We start from the raw sequence: 9917 nt of genomic DNA on the forward strand, positions 1-9917 counted from the left end.
TCAGTCAGGGAGACTCCCATTCGTGGTCACTCCCCCTTTTACTGTCAGCTGGGCGGTGGGTGTTACGGTGTAAACCACTTAGAGTCTGGCGCTTATGTTCTAACCAATCACGGCTGACTACCGAGTTTTAAAGCTGTCTTCTCTCCTGCTTCTGTCAGTTGTTTTCAGACTTCAGGGGCGACCCACCTCCTCCCCTTTCTCCTCCCGGCCTCGGACGGCGTTCTCGGTCCTCTCCTGGCTGTCGGCTCTTGTTCGTCTCCGGCTTCCCTTGCCGCCACCGGTGTCTGGTCTCCATTGGGGGATGTGTTTGGTTTTCCTAAACCACAGAATTGTATAGATACCCTTCCAATGGAGACTAATCTCCAAAACACTACATATGTTCCAAATACTTATGTCTATGTACTTGTTTTTCTTCTATTAAACGTTTTCTTATCTGCAACGGAGTCTCTCCTGATTGAAATGATATTAACCATTGGTTTAATGATTGTTTTATAACGCCACAAGATTTAGCTTCTTCATGTGTAGATTCAAAAGACTCCAAGTGAAATAGTTGGCAACCATGAACTATGGCCTAGATAGTTATTTAGTTTTACTAGCTTGAAGCTCCTCACATTGTTGACTTTTTGTTTAGATAGAAGTGGAGAAGGCCGATGACTGTTTACGACAGTGAGAACTACGTAGCTTTCTTTCTCCTGAGATAAAACTGTTGTTTAGGCTAATGAAAAGAACAGGAGCAGAGGGGAAGGTGAGACAATGGTGTGACTGTTAATGATGTCCTCTTTTCAACTATGGCCATACTAAAAGATACATTTAGAGGGGTGGCTTAACGGAGTTTCTTCACTATATGATGTTTGGATGTTTAGACTTTAGGTTAGAAAGACATTTTCAGTTGTGCTGCATGTACCTTTGAAACTGTGTTTTCTCCATTTGCAAATGTAAATAAATACTCAAAGACCAAACTTTGGTTTAATTCTCAAACAGTTGTTATTCGTTTTGATTTTATCATGAATATCACTAACTCTGCTGCTTCAAGGAAAACTTCCACGACAGGCTCAGAACACACTCCTGCGGGGCCCCAGTGCTTAGTGTTATGGAGGAGGAGAGGTGCTTACTTAGTTTCATGTAGCCTATTTGTCTTATGTACTGTTTGCTCGGCCGGCCGGCGGGAGCACATCACACACCCACAATTTTTGCTCATCTATCACAAACAGTGACAAGAGCAACCTACACACAACCCTATGCATCATATCATGATGCTATTGCACAACCCCTGCGACCTCAAGCAACATTATTTAAAGTTTTAATTAGGGCTATAGTTTAGAAATATTTAGTTCACATTGGGGTACCCTATATCTTCTGTGAGAGGATAAGAGCTCATTGGCATGGAGAATAAAGCTATATCGGACCATATTCTCTGTGCTTGCCTGGAGAGACAGTCACCTGACAAGCAAGCTTTAAATGAGATGTTTTTAGATATGTGAATATGCTCTGTAATGCAGCATTGTATGACATAAACATATGAGTGGTCTGTAATGCAGCCTTGTATGACATTCACTGTGAGTGTCTGCTCTAAATGATAACACACACTTTGAACACGAGCCTTCCAGCCAGGTGTTGTCCATATGAACACCAAGGTGCCTATAGGAGCGGAGCTGATGGATTGGTTAATCATTTATGACCTCTGATACCCTCTGACCCATGGTCACGGCCCTTTCCTCAGCTTGTGAAATGGTTGAATGAGATTGTTGGCAGCAGAATATACTAAAGTACTTGTGTCTGTGTGCAGTATAGGCTGAGGTAGAAGTGTGCCAAAAATGCCAAAATACATGTTGCATATGTACACATATACACATGCAAAGCTATATACATCTTACTTTGTGAACAAAATACTTGGCAACAATCTGCTTATCTTTTTAATTTCCTGAAAATGCTTCCTAAAACTACTGTAACCACGGTGATTGGTATGAGGATCATCTTCTGAATATAATAATTAATATTTTAGGCCTACCATAAATTGATATTTCAAAAAAGTAATTTATTTAAAACAAGTAATAATGCAGTGTGATGTTAAATCAAACTAAGTCCCACACATCAATATGCTGATGTTTTTTCCTTTAGTCTTTGCTATTAACATTCAACAACCGCAAAATTTGAAAATTGCTTTTTTAACTAACGAAGCATGGAAAATAAAATAAAAAATGCTTCTCTTTGTAAATTAAAGTTTTTCACAACAGTACAAGTAAAAAAAATGCAAATTAGTCAAAGAAGCCATTATGCTGTATTTTTTAAACACTCAATTGTAGCTTATTTATATAGTATGTATAAGGCAAATCAAAGTGCTAGAATAAAACACAATTTTTTCATTATTTGTATTTTTATTGTGTTAATGTAAACGTTATTACGGTGCATAACTTACTGGAACAAAGCTGAGCACCGTGTTGTTGCTGGTTACAAAAACCACTGATTATATGTACAGTATGTACATTGAAGCGATACTGGGGTTAAAGACCCACTGATCGCTGTCCGATTCTCTGATATGAATGCCCGCATTGCATTGTGGGATACAGGCTTCAATGCTCGCCCCGCTCAGATCACATCGTATATCAGCATACTGTAATATTTCACCTTTATTATTAAAATAAAGAAATGAATACTATGATAACATCTAAATAAATGTTGATAGATGTAGCGTGATAGTTTTAAAAACATAAATAAACAACAAAGCAATCCAGCTTCCCTGGCCCAAATAGATCGAAATAATAACTTTAAAAAAATACATATAAATCATGATAAGATCTCGTGAATAAATGTTGATAAAAATGCGGTTATTGGGGTAAAAATGCTAAAACTGCCAAAGATTTAGTGTTAAGGTGTTTTTTCTGTTGTTTATATACAACAGTGAGGGATTAACATGAATGTCTACCGCCACTTCGAAAACCAATGCAAAAGGTACACCTCTTTTGTTGGAACTTTAGCCCAGGGGTCCTTGACCATGCGTCAGACATTTGACGAGTAGGGTCACTGTGTGGTCTGTTTTAGGTCGTACGAACGTTTCATAAATGAGGGCCATTGCGGATAAGGTCCAGAGGCTATTGTATATGATACACAGATATGGTACACTATATTACATGACATACTACAATGTGATAAGTATACAGTACACAGTTATATTGCAGAGCCAATCCCTATTGGAATTTAACCAAGGAACTATAGGGCTGCTCCCAAAGTTAGTACACAACTCTTTTCAGTTTGCTATCCTCAACTTTGTAGGTCAAGGAAATCAGAGTATGGCTTACAGACGTTTTGAGCGCAGTCACAAGCACAGCAGACCAGATTAAATCATATTAGACTAATCCAACTATTCACGAAAATGCAGCACAGTTTTTACGGTTTCATATTATGAACAAACTTTTTTCTAACACGGCGATTAGGAAGCATGATCTGTTTGTGATGGTAGGGATGATCGGTGGGGACTGAAAGAAGACCTTTTTGTTTTTTTAAACAAAATATATCCATCCATCCATCTTCGCCCGCTTATCCGGTATCGGGTCGCAGGGGGAGCAGCTCCAGCAGGGGTGAACAAAATATATGATGAGGTTAAAGGTTCATTATTGACCTTGTATATGAATGCTTTTTTCGTTTTGGTTGCTAATCAAACAATTATAATGGGTTGTTGTTGGTATTTGTGTGATTGTATGTCTGTAAAAGGAATCTGTAGGAATGTAAAATGCTCCAGTCTTATTTCTTTCCTAAGAAAAGAAAGACGAAAGGCTTTATTTGGCATTTTAGAGTCAACATGTGATTTGGACATCTGACAAATGTGTTTGGATTTTGCAAAGGACAGCAGACATAGAGATATATTAAATGAAGACCCTATACACATTTTGTGCTTTTATGATCTTTGTTCTTGTCCATTTGTAAGCAGCCTCGGATGTTTACAGACTATATATGTGTTCTTTACTACGGCTATTAGCAACAAGTATTAGCGAAATCAGAAAACATTTACACATTTTTGGCTTGATATTTGAGGAGCAACTCAAGATGGCAGAGTAATGACACCTAGTGTTCAGTACTTCTAATTACACAATCATATTCTCAGATGCATATCTAAATTTGATCATTTAAAATAAAGCAATTTTTAGCTGTATTATCAAATTTATACTGCTTCCACTAATCTCTGCCCCCATCTTTTTTAATATCAACAATAAGTTTGGATCAATATAATGATGTAGTGCAATATATGTCTGAGATTAGAAAACATGTAATACAAATTGTTTTAGCATCTTTATTCATATTATCAAAAATTACAAAAAAATATGTTTTTAAATACATTTATACAATAAAGGATTAACCATATGACAATGGAGGACCTCATTTTTTGCAACAGCAAGAGTTGGAAATGGCTTCAAAGTCCCTGTAGTGGCATTTTTTGTTGACAGATTGCCACTACATTTTGTTGAAAAACTTAGCTTCAAAGGACAGAACGATTGGATTTGTCAGAGGAAGGGCAGCGCCGCGTTTCATTCATTCTGTGTCAGCTGAATCCACTCAATTGGACACAAATACAGCCTGCACAAAAGCTTCGCAGAAGAATCACGGTAGGACAAAACAAGAATTGTTACGCTGTGTGGAAGAGATTGGCCTTCTTACAAAAGTGATACAGGTACATACTGCTACAATTCTTAATAAAGCCTTCAGCAGTTCTGCTAAATCAATATCAAAATGAGTGTGTCTGCAGCTGTCAATCAAAGTGAAACGGAAAATGAACGTGGTAAAAGATCGGTCAAACTAACGGCCAAAGCATTGGAATTAAAAATGATATCAAATCAAAAGGAAAGGAATTCCAGTATAAAGAAACTACATTTTCTAAACTTTACTAAACTATATAAACTAACAAAGGAAGTTAAGCAACTGATGCTTTCAAAGGGAAATCTGTCTGAGGTACAAACAAAGTATGAGATGTGTTTGAAACTGTGTGGAAATTGAACAGTTTCATGAATCATTGAAACAAAAACTACCTGAGGATGAAATGTCGAAACAAAATGAATGGTTTGAAACCCAAATGCACAGCAATACAGCAATAATACAAAACATGGACAAGTGGTTGCTTGACAAAAGGGTCGATGATGAAGATGATGGTGACGATGATGATGCTGCACTAAAAACTGTGCTCAAAACTGCACCAGTCACAACTGTGGTCACTGATGACTGTGGTCACGTTTCTAATGTTGGTGGTAAAACAGGCTCATCAACTGGCTGTTACAGTCATAGGTCTTCAAGGTCTTCAATTTCCTCTGCATGCCTAAAAGCAGAGGCGGAAAGGGCTGCTCTCATTGCAAAGGCAGCTGCCCTTAAAAGACCAGGGGTCTGATTTATAAACGTGGCGTACGCACAAAACGGGGCTGAAAACGTGCGTACGCCACTTCCCAGGCAAAGGTTGTGATTTATAAAAAACAAACTTAACGGGAGAATGTGCGGTCCTCCACGCAAACTCTGACCCATGCGTACGCACATTTTGGAGACAAAATAGGAATTGGCGACGCAGATGGTGAGGTGGTGAACTGAAGTCAGACTGCAGAAAGTACATGTGGGAATAAGGGTTAGGCTACTCTTAATATGTTTAAGTATTAAAAAATAATGCCTCACGCATATTTCTTCACACCATATGAAAATTAAATCCAGCAGTATTATTTGCGCTTGTACTGAGTGATAATTGTTCCATAAACACCTCAAACTCAAATCTTTAAGGAGATGGCCCGACTGCATGGAATACAGGATAGCATCAAATACCCTAGCATTAGATAACTGCACAACACAGTGTAAATAACTAAAAATCTGTCTTTAAAACTGTGCATATATCATCAAATGTCAAAGTCTGGAAATGCAGCCGTTAAGCTCTCGCGCAATCGTTACGCTCTATGTCCTTGTTATCAGTCTAAAATGTAATACTGTTTATAACAAACCCTGCATGAAGAAAAGTGTGTTTGCCTATTACATTTCGATTTCAAATTGTATCTCGGGGTGGGGGATACCAGTTGTTGCTGTGATTTTAGCAAGGAGTTAACAATCACAAATTGTTGTAGACTAAACATAAATACTGCGGTGAACCCGTGCGTAATGCTGCATGATGGACAGGACAGCAATGGAAGAATCGGGAGAAAAAGAGACTTCAGGGACCATGACGATGACTGGCTCATATGCCGATTTAAATTTCCTAATGTAGCTGTAATAGTAATATAGCTGCGCTCTTGGCTCTATGTACTGAATTGGGTCCAGTACAGAGGGCAACGCGCCGGAACCTTGCCATCCCGGTCCAAATACAGGTCCTCGCCACTCTGGGTGAAACCGGCTGTTTCCAGAGGGAAATGGCTGACAGCTAAGTGTTTTTTTAAATAAATATTATATATAATCTTCAACTTCATCACTAAGGCTTGTTTGGATACAATATATAGTTCTGTTAAATCTTATTATATACGTCTCGTATATCGAAGCTGTCCCCGAGTACCGTAATGCCTGCTGGTTTGGAAGATTTTATGAATAAAGGTAGTCTATGTTGTGATATGTTATTTTGGAACTAGATTACAATTGACTCCTCAATAACACTTCAGTCTATAGATCCGATTTCCATACGATGTGCGACACAGGCCGAAATTATAATTCAATTGGCAGCAATTCCCGAGCGTCTGAGAGTTTTTCTTTGTTTGTTTGTTTTCTCCGCCAGTCGTCATGATTCGGCATGTTTCGGTGTAACGAAGAACAACTGCCAGGGTCATTAACAAACTGATCAGCATTCACGAGGTGCTTTACATTGACTATTCACATACGCACACTTGTAGTCAATCTGTGAATTAGAAAGGGAACATTGCTTACAGGTGTGCGTACGCACGGTTTTATAAATCTGACTTTTTTTCGGCGTACGTTTTATAAATGAGACCCCAGGGGTCTCATTTATAAACGTGGCGTACGCACAAAACGGGGCTGAAAACGTTCCACGCAAAGGTTGTGATTTATAAAAAACAAACTTGACGGGAGAATGTGCGGTCCTCCACGCAAACTCTGACCCATACGTACGCACATTTTGTAGACAAAATAGGAATTGGCGACGCAGATGGTGAGGTGGTGAACTGAAGTCAGACTGCAGAAAGTACATGTGGGAATAAGGGTTAGGCTACTCTTAATATGTTTAAGTATTAAAAAATGATGCCTCACACACATTTCTTCACACCAAATGAAGATTAAATCCAGCAGTGTTATTTGCGCTTATATTGAGTGATAATTGTTCCATAAACTCCTCAAACTCAAATCTTAAATAAAAATTTATTTTTTAACATTCTTAATATTTAATCAGCACTGTCTCGCCGTCACATTGTCCGCTACGGAGCGCAGGAGTAGGAGATGGCCCGACTACACAGTTTTATAAATGAGACCCTAGGGGTCTCATTTATAAAACTGTGCGTAGGATCCTTACTATAAATGTATGTGCACCCAAAAGCCCAAATTGGCGTACGCCGAAATTTGCAGTTGTTCTTTCGTTACACCAAATCATACCGAATCATGACGACTGGCGGAGAAAAAAACAAAACAAAAGAAAAACTCTCAGACGCTCGGGAATTGCTGCCAATTGAATTATAATTTCGGCCTGTTGTCGCACAGTGTAGGGAAACCGGATCTATAGACAACCTTTATTCATAAAATCTTCCAAACCAGCAGGCATTACGGTACTCGGGGACAGCTTCGATATATCTCCGCGCCAGAGCCGTGAATAGTAGCTAGGGCTTAATTCTCTTAACTTTTACCATTCATTCTCTATGGTAAGTCTTAAACTACGGCTGTCATATATTTGTGGCCACAAGCTGGATTTCGGGGGCGCTGTTTCCCCCTGTGGATAAAGTTAAGGAGAGACTCTTTTCTTCTTTGTTTCCTGTTTACAGTGACAGCCTTCACATCATCATCAGCAGCAGCAGCAGTAGAGAATATAATCCACGGAGGTTTTATATCGGTATGTACGGCGTTTTAATCACTGTTCTGTCGTCTAAGAAGCTGGTAAACTTATCAAAAGTAAGTAGTAAATGTACGTGTCTCCTTTGTTTATGTGGGAAAGTGTTACGTTACGTTTAGTGTTATTGTTTTATGATTGACAGGTTCTAACTGTTTTTAGTTAATGGTATGATGTTAGCTAACATTAAGGTTAATACATTAACGTTATGCATAACGTTATATTTTAGCGTTTTTTAGTAATGTTTACCAATTGTAATAAGGTTACTTTGTGGAAGACCTGTCTGATTTTCATTTTTTTCTCTTGCTGCATGCTTCTACATTTTTTGTATTTAAAAATCATATCACTGAGACATAAATACTTCCTATTTCAGGCAACTATAGTGTACATTTTGAATGGGTAACGTTAAATACTACAGCATGTCTGGAATGGGGTTTAATTGCTATGCCAAACAGAATATTAAATTGTTAAGATTAATAGGTGAAACATTTTGTTCATCTATCTATCTATCTATCTATCTATTATCTATCTATCTATCTATCTATCTATCTATCTATCTATCTATCTATCTATCTATATCTATGTCTGTCTATCTATCTATCTATCTATCTATCTATCTATCTATCTATCTATCTATCTGTCTATTTATCTATATGTCTATCTATCTATCTATCTACCTACCTATCTACCTATCTATCTATCTATCTATCTATGTCTGTCTATCTATCTATCTATCTGTCTATTTATCTATCTATCTATCTATCTATCTATCTATCTATCTATCTATCTATCGATCTATGATAATAGTATAATTATATTCATGAATAAAATCATACAAATTATTATGTGCATTGTGTTTTTCTGTGCACAGGATCCAACTTCTTTCCAGGAAAGATTACGGTGTCTTTAGCGAAGGCTCCATCAGGTAAATACCTGACACACAATAAATGTTACCATTACAGTCATCTTGTGGCGATGGAGAGGGGGATGCTTAATCTCTCTCAGTCTAAATTTGACACTGAACTAAGTAGGTGGATCTAGTTTAATAACCAGAGTATTTTTTAAACTCTTACTCCTACTGGTCATGATAATAGTCTAATGTCAGCTGTGCTTTCAGGGCCAGCAGCAGCAGTCTAAAGAGCCACGGCTGTGTCTCCACCAACAGTTTTTTTTTTCTCAGGCTGTCATTCAAGGATTTGGCATTTTAAATTTTATATTCAATAGGCACAACAAACCACATCTTTGATTGTGTGCTTACTATATATTGATATTGTTTCTGTGCTTTACCTGTTTTCTTAAAAGCATTGTTTTTTTCATGACAAATAAATAATGATTCATAATTTAAGGAAATATGGTGTTTTCAGTCTGTATTCACAGTTTGTTAGAGAGAAAACATATAAAGACACATTGTGAAGAATAAACTAACTTCACTGTGTGAGGAAAATTACTCTGAATTGTTTTTACAGCACACAGGACAGAGCCAACAGCGACGGTTTCCAGACCTGCCGAGCCTGATGACTCCTCTGGGATTGTTGCTTCTGTGAAAGGTTATTATTTGTTGCTTCTTACTTTAAACCATCATGAATGCCCTGAATGTTTTTGTGACCAAAATCTTCTTACAGCCAGGCTGAAGGCCCCGGCCAGCCCCTTCTAGCTCCTCAGCTCAGATGATATGTGGACTTCAGCATGTGGAGCCAGGCTGTCGTCATGTTGTGTTAAATTGTGACAAGCACAGGGTACAACCCAACATCCCAGCTGCTGTAGCTATGGAGACCGAGGATCACTGCCCTGCTGCTGTGGTGGCCACAGACTCTCAGGTAATCCAGGTTACAGTTTTTCTAAATCTCTTTGGTACATTTACTGAACCAAATTTACAATTGTCAAAACTCTAAGTACAGCTCTCACACCACATGGCACATTC

General features: G+C 38.2%; 1 long non-coding RNA gene across 1 annotated transcript; it reads left to right on the plus strand.

Moving 5' to 3' along the window:
* The first annotated feature begins 7816 nt into the window (after positions 1-7816).
* Positions 7817-9635, plus strand: LOC120574300. The gene is made up of 4 exons (XR_005641850.1): positions 7817-8058; positions 8868-8921; positions 9463-9543; positions 9623-9635. It is a non-coding gene; the product is annotated as an uncharacterized LOC120574300 (long non-coding RNA).
* The last annotated feature ends 282 nt before the right edge of the window (positions 9636-9917 follow it).

The sequence above is a fragment of the Perca fluviatilis genome, chromosome 15 (assembly GCF_010015445.1).
Source record: "Perca fluviatilis chromosome 15, GENO_Pfluv_1.0, whole genome shotgun sequence".
NCBI classification, from domain to species: domain Eukaryota; kingdom Metazoa; phylum Chordata; class Actinopteri; order Perciformes; family Percidae; genus Perca; species Perca fluviatilis.